A 19,761-nucleotide genomic window follows, 5' to 3' on the forward strand; every position below is an offset into this window, starting at 1 on the left:
AACGTTTCTATGGTACCGACAGGATTTTATTTTGGGATACGAGTATCTCCTTTCCGATGCACTATTCCTTCTTTACTGCATCCCTCGCTACCTCACATTGACGACTTGACACAGAAATTGCGTCGCTATGAAATACTATGGGTTCTATGACTTCTTCTTCTAAATCGAGTATTTTTTCTATGGAGACGACAGGATTTTCCTTTGGGATACGAGTATCTCCTTTCCGATGAACTATTCCTTCTTTACTGCATCCCTGGCTCCCTCACATTGACGAATTAATACAGAAATTGCGACTCTATGGAATACTATGAGTTCTATGACTTCTCCTTCTAAATGGAGTAACGTTTCTATGGAAACGACAGGATTTTCTTATGGGATACGAGTATCTCCTTGCCGATGCACTATTCTTGTTTTACTGCATCCCTCGCTCCGTCACATTGACGAATTAACACAGCAATTGCGTCGTTATGAAATACTATGGGTTATATGACGTCTCCTTCTAAATCGAGTTACATTTCTATGGAAACGACAGGATTTTCTTTCGGGATGCGTCTATCTCCTTTCCGATGCACTATTCCTCATTATCTGCATCCCAGGCTCCCTCACATTCACGAATTAACACAGTAATTGCGACTCTTTGGAATTCAATGTGTTCTATGACTTCTCCTTCTAAATCGAGTTGCGTTTGTATGGAAACGGCAGGATTTTCTTTTGGGATACGAGTATCTACTTTCCGATGCACTATTCCTTCTTTACTGCATCCTTCGCTCCCTCACATTGGCGAATTAACACAGAAATTGCGTCGCTATGAAATACTATGGGTTCTATGACTTCTCCTTCTAAATGGAGTAACGTTCCTATGGAAACGTCAGGATTTTCTTGTGGGATACTAGTATCCACAATCCGATGCAGCATTCCTTGTATATTGCAATTCCCGCTCCCTCCCATAGACGAATTAACACAGAAATTGCGTCGCTATGAAATCCTATGGGTTCTATGACTTCTTCTTCTAAATCGAGTAACGTTTCTATGGAAACGACAGGATTTTCTTTTGGGATACGAGTATCTCCTTTCCGATGCACTATTCCATCTTTACTGCATCCCTCGCTCCCTCACATTGACGCATTAATACAGAAATTGCGTCGCTATGAAATACTATGAGTTCTATGTCTTCTACATCTAAATCGAGTAACGTTTCTATGGAAACGACATGATTTTCGTTAGGGATAAGAGTATCTGCTTTCTGATGCATTATTCATTGTATATTTCATCACTCGTTCCCTCACACTGGCAAATTAACACAGAAATTGCGTCGCTATAAAAGACTGTGGGTTCGATGATCTCTTCTTCTAAATCGGGTAACTTTTCTATGGAAACGACAGGTTTTTCTTTTGGGATACGAGTATCTCCTTCCCGATGCACTATTCCTTGTTTACTGCATCCCTCGCTCCGTCACATTGGTGAATTAACACAGAAATTGCGTCGCTATTAAATACTATGGGTTCTATGCCTTCTTCTTCTAAATCGAGTAACGTTTCTATGGAAACGTCAGGATTCTCTTTTGGGATACGAGTACCTCCTTGCCGATGCACTATTCCTTGTATATTCCGTTCCCCGCTCCCTCCCATTGACGATTTTAAACAGATATTGAGTCGCTATGAAATACTATGGGTTCTATGACTTCTCCTTCTAAACCGAGTAACGTGTCTATGGAAAGGACAGGATTTTCTTTTGGGATACGAGTATCTCCTTTCCGATGCACTATTCCTCCTTTACTGCATCCCTCGCTCCCCCACATTGACGAATTAACACAGAAATTGCGTCGCTATGAAATTCTATGGGTTCTATGACTTCTTCTTCTAAATCGAGTAACGTTCCTATGGAAACGACAGGATTTTCTTGTGGGATACTAGTATTTCCTATCCGATGCAGCATTCCTTGTATATTGCAATCCCCGCTTCTTCCCATTGACGAATTAACACAGAAATTGCATCGCTGTGAAATACTATGGGTTCTATGACATCTCCTTCTAATCCGAGTAACGTGTCTATGGAAAGGACAGGATTTTCTTTTGGGATACGACTAACTCCGTTTCCGAAGCACTATTCCTTCTTTACTGCATCCCTCGCTCCCACACATTGACGAGTCAACACAGAAATTGCGTCGCTGTGAAATACTATGGGTTTTAAGACATCTCCTTCTAAATCGAGAAACGTGTCTATGGAAACGAAAGTATTTTCTTTTGGGATCCGGGTATGTCTTTTCCGATGCTCTGTTCCTTCTTTACTGCATCCTTCGCTTCCTCACATAGACGAATTAACACAGACAATGCGTCGCTATGAATTTCTATGGGTTCAATCACATCTCCTGCTAAATCGAGTAACGTTTCTATGGTAACGAAAGGATTTTTTTGGGGGGATACAAGTATCTCCTTTCCCGATGCACTATTCCCTCTTTACTACATCCCTCGCTCCCTTACATTGACGAATTAACACAGAATTTGCGTCGCTATGAAATACTATGCGTTCTATGACTTCTCCTTCTAGAGCGAGTGACGTGTCTATGGAAAGGAAAGGATTTTCTTTTCGGATTCGACTATCTCCATTCCGATGCACTATTCCTTCCTTACTGCGTCCCTACCTCCCTCACATTGACGGATAAACACTGAATTGTGTTGCTATGAAATACTATGGGTTTTACGAATTCTCCTTCTAAATCGAGTAACGTGACTATGGAAACGAAAGGATTTTCTTTTGGGATCCGGGTGTCTCTTTTCCGATGCTCTGTTCCTTCTTTACTGCATCCTTCGCTTCCTCACATTGACGAATTAACACAGACAATGCGTCGCTATGAAATTCTATGAGTTCTATGACATCTCCTGCTAAATCGAGTAACGTTTCTATGGTAAGGACAGGATTTTCTTTTGGGATACGAGTATCTCCTTTCCGATGCACTATTCCTTCTTTACTGCATCCCTCGCTCCCTCACACTGACGAATTAACACAGAAATTGCGTCGCTATGAAATCCTATGGGTTCTATGACATATCCTTCTAAGTCGTGTAGCGTTTCTATGGAAAGGACAGGATTTTCTTTTGGGATACGAGTATCTCCTTTCCGATGCACTATTCCTTCTTTACTTCATCCCTCGCTCCCTCACACTGACGAATTAACACAGAAATTGCGTCGCTATGAAATACTATGGGTTCTATGACATATCCTTCTAAGCCGAGTAGCGTTACTATGGAAAGGACAGGATTTTCTTTTGGGAGACGAGGATCTCCTTTCCGATGCACTATTCCTTCTTTACTGCATCCCTCGCTCCCTCACATTTACGAATTAACACAGAAATTGCGTCGCTATGAAATACTATGGGTTCTATGACTTCTTCTTCTAAATCGAGTAACGTTTCTATGGAAAGGACAGGATTTTCTTTTGGGATATGAGTATCACCTTTCCGATGCACTACTCATTCTTTATTGCATCCCCCGCTCCCTCACATTGACGAATTAACACAGAAATTGCGTCGCTATGAAATACTATGCTTTCTATGACATCTCCTACTAAATCGAGTAACATTTCTATGGAATCGACAGGATTTGCATTTGGGATACGAGTTTCTCCTTTCCGATGCGCCACTCCATCTTTACTGCTTCACTCGCTCCCTCACATTGACGAGTTAATACAGAAATTGAGTCGCTATGAAATACTATGAGTTCTATGACCTCTGCATCAAAATCGAGTAACGTTTCTATGGAGACGACAGGATTGTCTTCTGGGATACGAGTATCTATTTACTGAAGCACTATTCCTTGTATATTGCGTCCTTTGCTCCCTCACATTGACGAATTAACACTGAAATTGCGTCGCTATAATAGCATATGGGTTCGACGATTTCTTCTTCTAAATCGAGTAACGTTACAATGGAAACGATTGGATTTTCTTTTGGGTTACGACTATCTCCTTTCCGATGCACCATTCTTTCTTAACTGCATCCCTCGCTCCCTCACACAGACGAATTAACACAGAAATTGCGTCGCTATGAAATACTATGGGTTCTATGACTTCTCCTTCTAAATCGAGTAACGTTTCTATGGAAACGGGAGGATTTCGTTTCGGGATACAACTATCTCCTTTCCGAGGCACTATTCTTTCTTTACTTCATCCCTCGCTCCCTCACATTGACGAATTAACGCAGAAATTGCGTCGCTATGAGTTACTATGGGATCTATGACTTGTCCTTCTAAATCGAGTAACGTTTCCATGGAGACGACTGGATTTTCTTTTGGTATACGAGTATCTCCTATCCGATGCACTATTCCTTCTTTACTGCATCCCTCGCTCCCTCACATTGACGAATTATCACAGAAATTGCGTCGCTATGAAGTACTAGGGTTCCATGACTTTTCCTTCTAAATCGAGTCATTTTTCTATGGAAACGACAGGATTTTCCTTTGGGATACGAGTATCTCCTTTCCGATGAATTATTCCTTCTTTACTGCATCCCTGGCTCTCTCACATTGACGAATTAATACAGAAATTGCGACTCTATGGAATACTATGAGTTCTATGACATCTCCTTCTAAATCGAATAACGTTTCTATGGAAACGACAGGATTTTCTTATGGGATACGAGTATCTCCTTGCCGATGCACTATTCCTGTTTTACTGCATCCCTCGCTCCGTCACATTGACGAATTAACACAGAAATTGCGTCGTTATGAAATACTATGGGTTATATGACGTCTCTTTCTAAATCGAGTCACATTTCTATGGAAACAAAAGGATTTTCTTTTGGTATACGAGTATCTCCTTTCCGTTGCACTATTCCTTCTTTACTGCATCCCTCGCTCCCTCACATTGACGGATTAACACAGACATGGCGCCGCTGTGAAATACTATGGGTTCTGTGACTTCTCCTTCTAAATCGATTAACGTTTCTATGGAAAGGGCATGTTTTTCTTTTGGGATACGAGTATCTCCTCTCCGATGCACTATTCCTTCCTTACTGCATACCTCGCTCTTTCACATTGACGAATTAACACAGAAATTGCGTCGCTGTTTAATACTATGGGTTCTATGACTTCTCCTTCTAGAGCGAGTGACGTGTCTATGGAAAGGACAGGATATTCTTTTCGGATTCGAGTATCTCCTTTCCGATGCACTATTCCTTTCTTACTGCATACCTAGCTCCCTCACATTGACGAATTAACACAGAAATTGCGTCGCTATGAAATACTATGGGATCTATGACTTCTTGGCCTACGTCGAGTAACGTTTCCACGGAAACGACAGGAATTTCTTTTGGGATACGAGTATCACCTTTCCGATGCACTATTCCTTGTATATTGTATCCTCCACTCCCTCCCATTGACGAATTAACCCAGAAATTGAGTCGCTATGAAATACTATGGATTCTTTGACTTCTCCTTCTTAACCGAGTAACGTGTCTATGGAAAGGGCAGGATTTTCTTTTGGGATACGACTATCTCCTTTTCCGAAGCACTATTCCTTCTTTACTGCATCCCTACCTCCCACACATTGACGAATAAACACTAAATTGCGTCGCTATGAAATACTATGGGTTTTATGAATTCTCCTTCTATATCGAGTAACGTGTCTATGGAAACGAAGGGATTTTCTTTTGGGTTCCGGGTATCTCTTTTCCGATGCTCTGTTCCTTCTTTACTGTATCCTTCTCTTCCTCACATTGACGAATTAACACAGACAATGCGTCGCTATGAAATTCTATAAGTTCTATGACATCTCCTGCTGAATCGAGTAACGTTTCTATGGTAATGACAGGATTTTCTTTTGGGATACGAGTATCTCCTTTCCGATGCGCTATTCCTTCTTTACTGCATCCCTCGCTCCCTCACATTGACGAATTAACACAGAAATTGCGTTGCTATGAAATACTATGAGTTCTACGACATCTCCTTCTAATTCGAGTAACCCTTGCATGGAAACGACGGGATGTTCTTTTGGGATACGAGTATCTCCTTTCCCGATGCACTGTTCCTTCTTCTCTACATTCCTCGCTTCCACACATTGACGAATTAACACAGAGATTGCGTCGCTATGAAATACTATGGGTTCTATGACTTCTTATTCTAAATCGAGTAACGTTGCTATGCAAACGGTAGGATTTTCTTTTGGGATACGTATCTCTCCTTTCCAATGCAGTATTCCTTCTATATTGCATCCACCGCGCCCTCACATTGACGAATTAACCCAGAAATTGCGTAGCTATGAAATACTATGGGTTCTATGACATCTCCTTCTAAATTGAGTAACGTTTCTGTGGAAAGGACATGTTTTTCTTTTTCGATACGAGTATCTCCTGTCCAATGCACTATTCCTTCTTTACTGGGTACCTTGCTCTCTCACATTGACAAATTTACACAGAAATTGCGTCGCTATATAATACTATGTGTTCTATGACTTCTCCTTCTAAATCGAGTAACGTATCTATGGAAAGGACAGGATTTTCTTTTGGGATACCACTAACTCTTTTCCGATGCTCTGTTCCTTCTTTACTGCATCCCTCGCTCCCTCACATTAACGAATTAACACTGAAATTGCGTCGCTGTGAAATACTATGGGTTCCATGACTTCTTCTTCTAAATCGAGTAACGTTTCTATGGAAAGGACAGGATTTTCTTTTGGGATATGAGTATCTCCTTTCCGATGCACTATTCATTCTTTATTGCATCCCCCGCTCCCTCACATTGACGAATTAACACAGAAATTGCGTCGCTATGAAATACTATGTTTTCTATGACATCTCCTACTAAATCGAGTAACATTTCTATGGAATCGAAAGGATTTGCATTTGGGATACGAGTATCTCCTTTCCGATGCACTACTCCATCTTTACTGCTTCACTCGCTCCCTCACATTGACGAGTTAATACAGAATTTGCGTCGCTATGAAATACTATGAGTTCTATGACTTCTGCATCAAAATCGAGTAACGTTTCTATGGAGACGACAAGATTCTCTTTTGCGATACGAGTATCTCCTTTCTGAAGCACTATTCCTTGTATATTGCGTCGTTTGCTCCCTCACATTGACGAATTAACAAAGAAACTGCGTCGCTATAATAGCATATGGGTTCGATGATTTCTTATTCTAGATCGAGTAACGTTACAATGGAAACGACTGGATTTCCTTTTGGGTTACGAATATCTCCTTTCCGATGCTCCATTCCTTCTTAACTGCATCCCTCGCTCCCTCACACTGACGAATTAACACAGAAATTTAATCGCTATGAAATGCTATGGGTTCTATGACTTCTTCTTCTAAATCGAGTAACGTTTCTATGGAAAGGACATGTTTTTCTTTTGGGATAAGAGTATCTCCTTTAAGATGCACTATTCTCTCTTTACTGCATCCCTTGCTCCCTCACATAGACGAATTAAGACAGATATTGCGTCGCTATGAAATACTATGGGTCCCATGACTTCTCCTTCAAATTGAGTAACGTTTCTATGGAAAGGACAGGAATTTCCTTTCGGATCCGAGTATCTCCTTTCCGACGCACTATTCCTTCTTTATTGCATCCCTCGCACCCTCACATTGACGAATTAACACAGAGGTTGCGTCGCTATGAAATACTATTGGTTCTATAACTTCCCTTTCTAAATCGAGTAACGTTTCTAATGAAAAGACAGGATTTTCTTTTGGGATACGAGTATCTCCTTTCCGATGCCCTATTCCCTCTTTACTGCATCTCTCGCTCCCTCACATTGACGAATTAACACAGAAATTGTGTCGCTATGAAATACTATGGGTTCTATGACTTCTTCATCTAAATCGAGTAACGTTTCGATGGAAACGACAGGAATTTCTTTAGATATACGAGTATCTCCTTTCCGATGCACTAGTCCTTCTTTACTGCATCCCTGGCTCCCTCACATTCACGAATTAACACAGAAATTGTGACTCCATGGAATACTATGTGTTCTATGACTTCTCCTTCTAAATCGAGTAACGTTTCTATGGAAACGACAGGTTTTTCTTTTGGGATACGAGTATCTCCTTTCCGATGCACTATTCCTTCTTTACTGCATCCTCCGCTCCCTCACATTGTCGAATTAACAATGAAATTGCGTCTCTATGAAATACTATGGATTCTAAGACTTCTCCTTCTAAATCGAGTAACATTTCTATGGAAACGACAGGATTTTTCTTTGAGATACGAGTATCTCCTTTCCGATGCACTATTCCTTCTTTATTGCATCCCTCGCACCCTCACATTGACGAATTAACACAGAGGTTGCGTCACTATGAAATACTATGCGTTCTATAACTTCTCTTTCTAAATCGAGTAACGTTTCTATGGTAACGACAGGATTTTCTTTTGGGATACGAGTATCTCCTTTCCGATGCACTATTCCTTCTTTACTGCATCCCTCGCTACCTCACATTGATGAATTAACACAGAAATTGCGTCGCTATGAAATACTATGGGTTCCATGACATCTCCTTTTTAATCGAGTAACTTTTCTATGGAAACAAAAAGATTTTCTTTTGGTATACCAGTATCTCCTTTCCGTTGCACTATTCCTTCTTTACTGCATCCCTCGCTCCTTCACATTGACGGATTAACACAGAAATGGCGCCGCTATGAATTACTATGGGTTCTGTGACTTCTCCTTCTAAATCGATTAACGTTTCTATAGAAAGGGCATGTTTTTCTTTTGGGATACGAGTATCTCCTCTCCGATGCACTATTCCTTCCTTACTGCATACCTCGCTCTTTCACATTGACGAATTAACACAGAAATTGCGTCGCTATGAAATACTATGGGTTCTATGACTTCTCCTTCTAGAGCGAGTGACGTGTCTATGGAATGGACAGGATATTCTTTTCGGATTCGACTATCTCCTTTCCGATGCACTATTCCTTTCTTACTGCATACCTAGCTCCCACACATTGACGAATTAACACAGAAATTGCGTCGCTATGAAATACTATGGGATCTATGACTTCTTGCCCTACGTCGAGTAACGTTTCTACGGAAACGACAGGATTTTCTTTTGGGATACGAGTATCACCTTTCCGATGCACTAGTCCTTGTATATTGTATCCCCCACTCCCTCCCATTGACGAATTAACACAGAAATTGAGTCGCTATGAAATACTATGGATTCTATGACTTCTCCTTCTTAACCGAGTAACGTGTCTATGGAAAGGGCAGGATTTTCTTTTGGGATACGACTATCTCATTTTCCGAAGCACTATTCCTTCTTTACTGCATCCCTACCTCCCACACATTGACGAATAAACACTAAATTGCGTCGTTATGAAATACTATGGGTTTTATGACTTCTCCTTCTATATCGAGTAACGTGTCTATGGAAACGAAAGGATTTTCTTTTGGGATCCGGGTATCTCTTTTCCGATGCTCTGTTCCTTCTTTACTGTATCCTTCGCTTCCTCACATTGACGAATTAACACAGACAATGCGTCGCTATCAAATTCTATGAGTTCTATGACATCTCCTGCTAAATCGAGTAACGTTTCTATGGTAACGACATAACTTTCTTTTGGGATACGAGTATCTCCTTTCCGATGCGCTATTCCTTCTTTACTGCATCCCTCGCTCCCTCACATTGACGAATTAACACAGAAATTGCGTTGCTATGAAATACTATGAGTACTACGGCATCTCCTTCTAATTCGAGTAACCCTTGCATGGAAACTACAGGATGTTCTTTTGGGATACGAATGTCTCCTTTCCCGATGCACTGTTCCTTCTTCTCTACATTCCTCGCTTCCTCACATTGACGAATTAACACAGAGATTGCGTCGCTATGAAATACTATGGGTTCTATGACTTCTTATTCTAAATCGAGTAACGTTGCTATGCAAACGGTAGGATTTTCTTTTGGGATACGTATCTCTCCTTTCCAATGCAGTATTCCTTCTATATTGCATCCACCGCCCCCTCACATTGACGAATTAACACAGAAATTGCATAGCTATGAAATACTATGGGTTCTATGACATCTCCTTCTAACTCGAGTAACGTTTCTATGGAATCGACAGGATTTGCATTTGGGATACACTACTCCATCTTTACTGCTTCACTCGCTCTCTCACATTGACAAATTTACACAGAAATTGCGTCGCTATATAATACTATGTGTTCTATGACTTCTCCTTCTAAATCGAGTAACGTATCTATGGAAAGGACTGGATTTTCTTTTGGGATACCACTAACTCTTTTCCGATGCCCTGTTCTTCTTTATTGCATCCCTCGCTCCCTCACATTAACGAATTAACACTGAAATTGCGTCGCTGTGAAATACTATGGGTTCTATGACTTCTTCTTCTAAATCGAGTAACGTTTCAATGGAAAGGACAGGATTTTCTTTTGGGACATGAGTATCTCCTTTCCGATGCACTATTCATTCTTTATTGCATCCTCCGCTCCCTCACATTGACGAATTAACACAGAGGTTGCGTCGCTATGAAATACTATTGGTTCTATAAATTCCCTTTCTAAATCGAGTAACGTTTCTAATGATACGACAGGAATTTCTTTTGGGATACGAGTATCTCCTTTCCGATGCCCTATTAACTCTTTACTGCATCTCTCTCTCCCTCACATTGACGAATTAACCCAGAAATTGCGTCGCTATGAAATACTATGTGTTCTATGACTTCTCCTTCTAAATCGAGTTACGTTTCTAAGGAAACGACAGGATTTTCTTTTATGATACTAGTACCTCCTCTTCGATGCATTATTAGTTCTTTACTGCATCCCTCGCTCCCTCACATTGACGAATAAGCAGAGAAATTGCGTCGCTATGAAATACTATGTGTTCTATGACTTCTCCTTCTAAATCGAGTAACGTTTCTATGGAAACGACAGGTTTTTCTTTTGGGATACGAGTATCTCCTATCCGATGCATTATTTCTTCTTTACTGCATCCCACGCTCCCTCACATTGACGAATTAAAAATGAAATTGCGTCTCTATGAAATACTATGGCTTCTATGACTTCTCCTTCTAAATCGAGTAACATTTCTATGGATACGACAGGATTTTCCTTTGAGTTACGAGTATCTCCTTTCCGATGCACTATTCCTACTTTACTGCATCCCTCGTTCCCTAACATTGACGAATATGCTCAGAAATTGCGTCGCTATGAAATCCGATGGATTCTATGACTCCTCCTTCTAAATCGAGTAACGTTTCTATGGAAACGACAGGATTTCCCTTTCGCATCCGAGTATCTCCTTTCCGATGCACTATTCCTTCTATATTGCATCCCTCGCACCCTCACATTGACGAATTAACACAGAGGTTGCGTCGCTATGAAATACTATGCGTTCTATAACTTCTCTTTCTAAATCGAGTAACATTCTAAAGAAACGGCACGATGTTCTTTTGGGATACGAGTATCTCCTTTCCGATGCCCTATTCCCTCTTTACTGCATCTCTCGCTCCCTCACATTGACGAATTAACACAGAAATTGCGTCGCTATGAAAAACTATGGGTTCCATGACCTCTCCTTCTAAATCGAGTAACGTTTCTGTGGAAACGACAGGATTTTCTTTTATGATGCGAGTACCTCCTTTCTGTTGCACTATTAGGTCTTTACTGCATCCCTCGCTCCCTCACATTGACGAATATGCAGAGAAATTGCGTCGCCATGATGTACTATGGGTTCTATAACTTCTCCATCTAAATCGAGTAACGTTTCTATGGTAACGACAGGATTTTCTTTTGGGATACGAGTATCTCCTTTCCGATGCACTATTCCTTTTTTACTGCATCCCTCCCTACCTCACATTGACGAATTAACACAGAAATTGCGTCGCTATGAAAGACTATGGGTTCTATGACTTCTCCTTTTAAATCGAGTAACTTTTCTATGGAAACAAAAGGATTTTCTTCTGGTATACGAGTATCTCCTTACGGTTGCACTATTTCTTCTTTACTGCATCCCTCGTTCCCTCACATTGACGGATTAACACAGAAATGGCGCCGCTATGAAATACTATGGGTTCTGTGACTTCTCCTTCTAAATCGATTAACGTTACTATGGAAAGGGCATGTTTTTGTTTTGGGATACGAGTATCTCCTCTCCGATGCACTATTCCTTCCTTACTGCATACCTCGCTCTTTCACATTGACGAATTAACACAGAAATTGCGTCGCTATGAAATACTATGGGTTCTATGACTTCTCCTTCTAGAGCGAGTGACGTGTCTATGGAAAGGACAGGATATTCTTTTCGACTTCGACTATCTCCTTTCCGATGCACTATTCCTTTCTTACAGCATACCTAGCTCCCTCACATTGACGAATTAACACTGACAATGCGTCGCTATGAAATTCAATGAGTTCTATGACATCTCCTGCTAAATCGAGTAACGTTTCTATGGTAACGACAGGATTTTCTTTTGGGATACGAGTATCTCCTTTCCCGTTGCACTGTTCCTTCTTCTCTACATTCCTCGCTTCCTCACATTGACGAATAAACACTAAATTGCGTCGCTATGAAAAACTATGGGTTTTGTGACTTCTCCTTCTATATCGAGTAACGTGTCTATGGAAACGAAAGGATTTTCTTTTGGGATCCGGGTATCTCTTCTCCGATGCTCTGTTTCTTCTTTACTGTATCCTTCGCTTCCTCACATTGACGAATTAACACTGACAATGCGTCGCTATGAAATTCAATGAGTTCTATGACATCTCCTGCTAAATCGAGTAACGTTTCTATGGTAACGACAGGATTTTCTTTTGGGATACGAGTATCTCCTTTCCCGTTGCACTGTTCCTTCTTCTCTACATTCCTCGCTTCCTCACATTGACGAATTAACACAGAGATTGCGTCGCTCTGAAATACTATGGGTTCTATGACTTCTTATTCTAAATCGAGTAACGTTGCTATGCAAACGGTACTATTTTCTTTTGGGATACGTATCTCTCCCTTCCAATGCAGTATTCCTTCTATATTGCATACACCGCGCCCTCACATTGACGAATTAACACATAAATTGCGTAGCTATGAAATACTATGGGTTCTGTGACATCTCCTTCTAACTCGAGTAACGTTTCTATGGAATCGACAGGATTTGCATTTGGGATACGAGTATCTCCTTTCCGATGCACTACTCCATCTTTACTGCTTCACTCGCTCCCTCACATTAATGAATTAACACAGAAATTGCGGCGCTATGAAATACAATGCGTTCTATGACTTATTCTTCTATCTCGAGTAACGTTTCTATGGAAACGACAGGATTTTCTTTTTGGATACGAGTTTCTCCTTTCCGATGAACTATTCCCTCTTTAGTGCATCCCTCGCACCCTCACGCTGACGAATTAACACAGACATTGCGCCGCAATGAAATACTATGGGTCCCATGACTTCTCCTCCTAAATCGAGTAACGTTTCTTTGGAAACGACAGGATTTTCTTTTGGGATACGACTATCTCTTTTCCGATGCACTATTCCTTTTTACTGCATCCCTCGCTCCCACACATTGACGAATTAACACAGAAATTGCGTCGCTATGAAATACTATGAGTTTTATGACTTCTCCTTTTATATCGAGTAACATTTCTATTTAAACGAAAGGATTTTCTTTTGGGATTCGGGTATCTCCTTTCCGATGCTCTATTCCTTCTTTGCTGCACCCTTTGCTCCCTCACATTGACGAATTAACATTGAAATAGCGTCGCTATGAATACTATGTGTTCTATGACATATCCGTCTAAATCGCGTAACGTTTCTATGGAAACGACAGGATTTTCTTTTGGGATACGAGATTCTCCTTTCCGATGCACTATTCCTTCTTTACTGCATCACTCGCTCCCTTACATTCAGTAATTAACACAGAAATTGCGTCGCTATAAAATGCCAGGGGTTCTATGACTTCTCCTTCTAAATCAAGTAACCTTTTTATGGAAACGACAGGATTTTCTGTTGGGATACGAGATTCTCCTTTCCGATGCACTATTCCTACTTTACTGCATTACTCGTTCCCTAACATTGACGAATAAGCTCAGAAATTGCGTCGCTATGAAATCCGATGGATTCTATGACTTCTCCTTCTAAATCGAGTAACGTTTCTATGGAAACGACAGGAATTTCCTTTCGGATCCGAGTATCTCCTTTCCGACGCACTATTCCTTCTTGATTGCATCCCTCATACCCCCACATTGACGAATTAACACAGAGGTTGCGTCGCTATGAAATACTATGGGTTCAATGACCTCTCCTTGTATATCGAGTAACGTTTCTGTGGAAACGACAGGATTTTCGTTTATGATGCGAGTACCTCCTTTCCGATGCACTATTAGTTCTTTACTGCATCCCTCGCTACCTCACATTGACGAATTTACACAGAAATTGCGTCGCTATGAAATACTATGGGTTCTATGATTTCTCCTTCTAAATCCAGTAACGTTTCTATGGAAAGGGTATGTTTTTCTTTTGGGATACGACTATCTCCTCTCCGATGCACTATTCCTTCCTTACTGCATACCTCGCTCTTTCACATTGACGCATTAACACAGAAATTGCGTCGCTATGAAATACTATGGGTTCTATGACTTCTCCTTCTAGAGCGAGTGACGTGTCTATGGAAAGGACAGGATATTCTTTTCGGATTCGACTATCTCCTTTCCGATGCACAATTCCTTCCTTACTGCATACCTAGCTCCCTCACATTGACGAATTAACAAAGAAATTGCGTCGCTATGAAATACTATGGGTTCCATGACCTCTCCTTCTAAATCGAGTAACGTTTCTGTGGAAACGACAGGATTTTCTTTTATGATGCGAGTACCCCCTTTCCGATGCGCTATTAGATCTTTACTGCATCCCTCGCTCCCTCACATTGACGAATAAGCAAGGAAAATGCGTCGCCATGAAATACTATGGGTTCTGTAACTTTTCCATCTAAATCGAGTAACGTTTGTGTTTAAACGACAGGATTTTATTTTATGATGCGAGTACCTCCTTTCCGATGCACTATTAGTTCTTTGCTGCATCCCTCGCTACCTCACAATGACGAATTAACACAGAAATTGCGTCGCTATGAAATACTATGTGTTCTATGACTTCTCCTTTTAAATCGAGTAACGTTTCTATGGAAACAAAAGGATTTTCTTATGGTATACGAGTATCTCCTCTCCGTTGCACTATTCCTTCTTTACTGCATCCCTCGCTCCCTCACACTGACGAAATAACACAGAAATGGCGCCGCTATGAAATACTATGGGTTCAATGACATCTCCTTCTAACTCGAGTAACGTTTCTATGGAATCGACAGGATTTGCATTTGGGATACGAGTATCTCTTTTCCGATGCACTACTCCATCTTTACTGCTTCACTCGCTCCCTCACATTGACGAATTAATACAGAAATTGCGTTGCTATGAAATACTATGAGTTCTATGACTTCTCCATCAAAATCGAGTAACGTTTCTATGGAAACGACAGGATTGTCTTTTCGGATACGAGTATCTCCTTTCTGTTGCACTATTCCTTGTATATTGCATCCCTCGCTCCCTCACATTGACGAATTGACACAGAAATTGCGTCGCTATAATACAATATGTGTTCTATAACTTCTTCTTCTAAATCGAGTAACGTTTTTATGGAAAGAGCGGGATTTTCTTTTGGGATACGAGTATCTCCTTTCCGATCCACTATTCCTTCTTTACTGCATCCCTCGCTCCCTCACATTGATGAATTAACACAGAAATTGCGTCGCTATGAAATACATTGCGTTCTATGACTTATTCTTCTAACTCGAGTAACGTTTCTATGGAAACGACAGGATTTTCTTTTTGGATACGAGTTTCTCCTTTCCGATGAACTATTCCCTCTTTTGTGCATCCCTCGCACCCTCACACTGACGAATTAACACAGACATTACGTCGCTATGAAATACTATGGTTTCAATCACTTCTCCTTCTAAATTGAGTAACGTTTCTGTGGAAAGGACATGTTTTTCTTTTTCGATACGAGTATCTCCTGTTAAATGCACTATTCCTTCTTTACTGGGTACCTTGCTCTCTCACATTGACAAATTTACACAGAAATCGCGTCGCTATAAAATACTATGTGTTCTATGACTTCTCCTTCTAAATCGAGTAACGTGTCTATGGAAAGACATGATTTTCTTTTGGAATATGAGTATCTCCTTTCCGATGCACTATTCGTTCTTTATTGCATCCCCCGCTCCCTCACATTGACGAATTAACACAGAAATTGCGTCGCTATGAAATACTATGTTTTCTATGACATCTCCTACTAAGTCGAGTAACATTTCTATGGAATCGACAGGATTTGCATTTGGGATACGAGTACCTCCTTTCCGATGCACTACTCCATCTTTACTGCTTCACTCGCTCCCTCACATTGACGAGTTAATACAGAAATTGCGTCGCTATGAAATACTATGAGTTCTATGACTTCTGCATCAAAATCGAGTAACGTTTCTATGGAGACGACAGGATTGTCTTTTGGGATACGAGTATCTCCTTTCTGAAGCACTATTCCTTGTATATTGCGTCGTTTGCTCCCTCACATTGACGAATTAACACAGAATTTGCGTCGCTATAATAGCATATGGGTTCGATGATTTCTTCTTCTAAATCGAGTAACGTTACAATGGAAACGACTGGATTTTCTTTTGGGTTACGAATATCTCCACTCCGATGCACCATTCCTTCTTAACTGCATCCCTCGCTCCCTCACACTGACGAATTAACACAGATATTTCGTTGCTATGAAATACTATGGGTTCTATCACTTCTACTTCGAAATCGAAATCGTTTCTATGTAAAGGACAGGATTTTCTTTTGGGATACCACTAACTCTTTTCCGATGCACTGGTCCTTCTTTACTGCATCCCTCGCCCCGACACATTAACGAATTAACACAGAAATTGCGTCTCTAAGATATACTATGGGTTCCATGACTTCTTCTTCTAAATCGAGTAACGTGTCTAAAGAAAGGACAGAATTTCCTTTTGGGATACGACTATCTCCTTTCCGATGCACTATTCTCTCTTTACTGCATCCCTTGCTCCCTCACATTGACGAATTAAGACAGATATTGCGTCGCTGTAAAATACTATGCGTTCTATGACTTCTCTTTGCAAATCGAGTAACGTGTGTATGGAAAGGACAGAATTTTCTTTTGGGTTACGATTATCTCCTTTCCGATGCACTATTCCTTCTTACTGCATATCTCGCTCCCTCACATTGACGAATAAACACAAAATTGCGTCGCTATGATATTGCATGGGTTTTATGACTTCTCCTTCTAAATCGAGTAACGTTTCTATTGAACGCAAGGATTTTCTATTATGATGCGAGTACCTCCTTTCCGATGCACTATTAGATCTTTACTGCATCCCTCGCTCCCACACATTGACGAATAAGCAGAGAAATTGCGTCGCCATGAAATACTATGGGTTCTGTAACTTTTCCATCTGAATCGAGTAACGTTTCTGTGGAAACGACAGGATTTTCTTTTATGATGCGAGTACCTCCTTTCCGATGCACTATTAGTTCTTTACTGCATCCCTCGCTCCCTCACATTGACGAATAAGCACAGAAATTGCGTCGCTATGAAATACTATGGGTTCTATGACTTCTCCTTCTAGAGCGAGTGACGTGTTTATGAAAAGGACAGGATATTCTTCTCGGATTCGACCATCTCTTTTCCGATGCACTATTCCTTCCTTACTGCATACCTAGCTCCCTCACATTGACGAATTAACACAGAAAGTGCGTCGCTATGAAACACTATGGGATCTATGACTTCTTGTCCTACATCGAGTAACTTTCTACGGAAACGACAGGATTTTCTATTGGGATACGAGTATCACCTTTCCGATGCACTATTCCTTGTATATTGCATCCCCCACTCCCTCCCATTGACGAATTAACACAGAAGTTGAGTCGCTATGAAATACTATGGGTTTTATGACTTCTCCTTCTACATCGAGTAACGTGTCTATGGAAACGAAAGGATTTTCTTTTGGGATCCGGGTATCTCTTTTCCGATGCTGTTTTCCTTCTTTACTGCATCCTTCGCTTCCTCACATTGACGAATTAACACAGGCAATGCGTCGCTATGAAATTCTATTAGTTCTATGACATCTCCTGCTAAAACGAGTAACGTTTCTATGGAAACGACAGGATTTACTTTTGGGATACGAGTATCTCCTTTCCCTATGCACTATTCCTTCTTTACTGCATCCCTCGCCCCCTCACATTAACGAATTAGCACAGAAATTGCGTCTCTATGAAATACTATGGGTTCTATGACTTCTTCTTCTAAATAGAGTAACGTTTCTATAGAAACATGTTTTTCTTTTGGGATAAGAGTATCTCCTTTCCGATGCACTATTCCTTCCTTACTGCATATCTCGCTCCGTCACATTGACGAATTAACACAGAGACTGTGTCGCTTTGAAATACTATGGGTTCTATGACTTCTTATTCTAAATCGAGTAACGCTGCTATGGAAACGCTAGGATTTTCTGTTGGGATACGTGTCTCTCCTTTCCAATGCAGTATTCCTTCTTTATTGCATCCACCGCTCCCTCACATTGACGAATTAACACAGAAATTGCGTAGCTATGATATACTATGGGTTCTATGACATCACCTTCTACCTCGAGTAAAGTTTCTATGGAATCGACAGGATTTCCATTTGGGATTCGAGTATTTCCTTTCCGATGCACTACTCCATCTTTACTGCTTCACTCGCTCCCTCACATTGACGAATTAATACAGAAATTGCGTCGCTATGAAATACTATGAGTCCTATGGCTTCTCCATTTAAATCGAGTAACGTTTCTATGGAAACGACAGGATTGTCATTTCGGATACGAGTATCTCCTTTCTGATGCACTATTCCTTGTATATTGTATCCCTCGCTCCCTCTTATTGACGAATTTACACAGAAATTGAGTCGCTATAATACAATATGTGTTCTATGACCTCTTCTTCTAAATCGGGTAACGTTTTTATGGAAAAGTCGGATTTTCTTTTGGGATACGAGTATCTCCTTTCCGATGCACTATTCCTTCTTTACTGCATCCCTCGCTCCCTCACATTGATGAATTAACACAGAAATTGCGTCGCTATTTGCAATACAATGCGTTCTATGACTTATTCTTCTAACTCGAGTAACGTTTCTATGGAAACGACAGGATTTTCTTGTTGGATACGAGTTTCTCCTTTCCGATGAACTATTCCCTCTTTAGTGCATCCCTCGCACCCTCACACTGACGAATTAACACAGACATTGCGTCGCTATGAGATACTATGGTTTCAATGACTTCTCCTTCTAAATTGAGTACCGTTTCTGTGGAAAGTACATGTTTTTCTTTTTCGATACGAGTATCTCCTTTCCAATGCACTATTCCTTCTTTACTGGGTACCTTGCATTCTCACATTGACAAATTTACACAGAAATTGCGTCGCTATAAAATACTATGTGTTCTATGACTTCTCCTTCTAAATCGAGTAACGTGTCTATGGAAAGGACAGGATTTTCTTTTGGGATACCACTAACTCTTTTCCGATGCACTGTTCCTTCTTTACTGCATCCCTCGCTCCCTCACATTAACGAATTAACACAGACATTGCGTCGCTATGAAATACTATGGGTTCTATGACTTCTTCTTCTAAATCGAGTAACGATTCTATGGAAAGGACAGGATTTTCTTTTGGGATATGGGTATCTCCTTTCCGATGCACTATTCAT

This window comes from Schistocerca piceifrons, unplaced genomic scaffold, assembly GCF_021461385.2.
Source record: "Schistocerca piceifrons isolate TAMUIC-IGC-003096 unplaced genomic scaffold, iqSchPice1.1 HiC_scaffold_2341, whole genome shotgun sequence".
Classification (NCBI taxonomy): Eukaryota; Metazoa; Arthropoda; class Insecta; order Orthoptera; family Acrididae; genus Schistocerca; species Schistocerca piceifrons.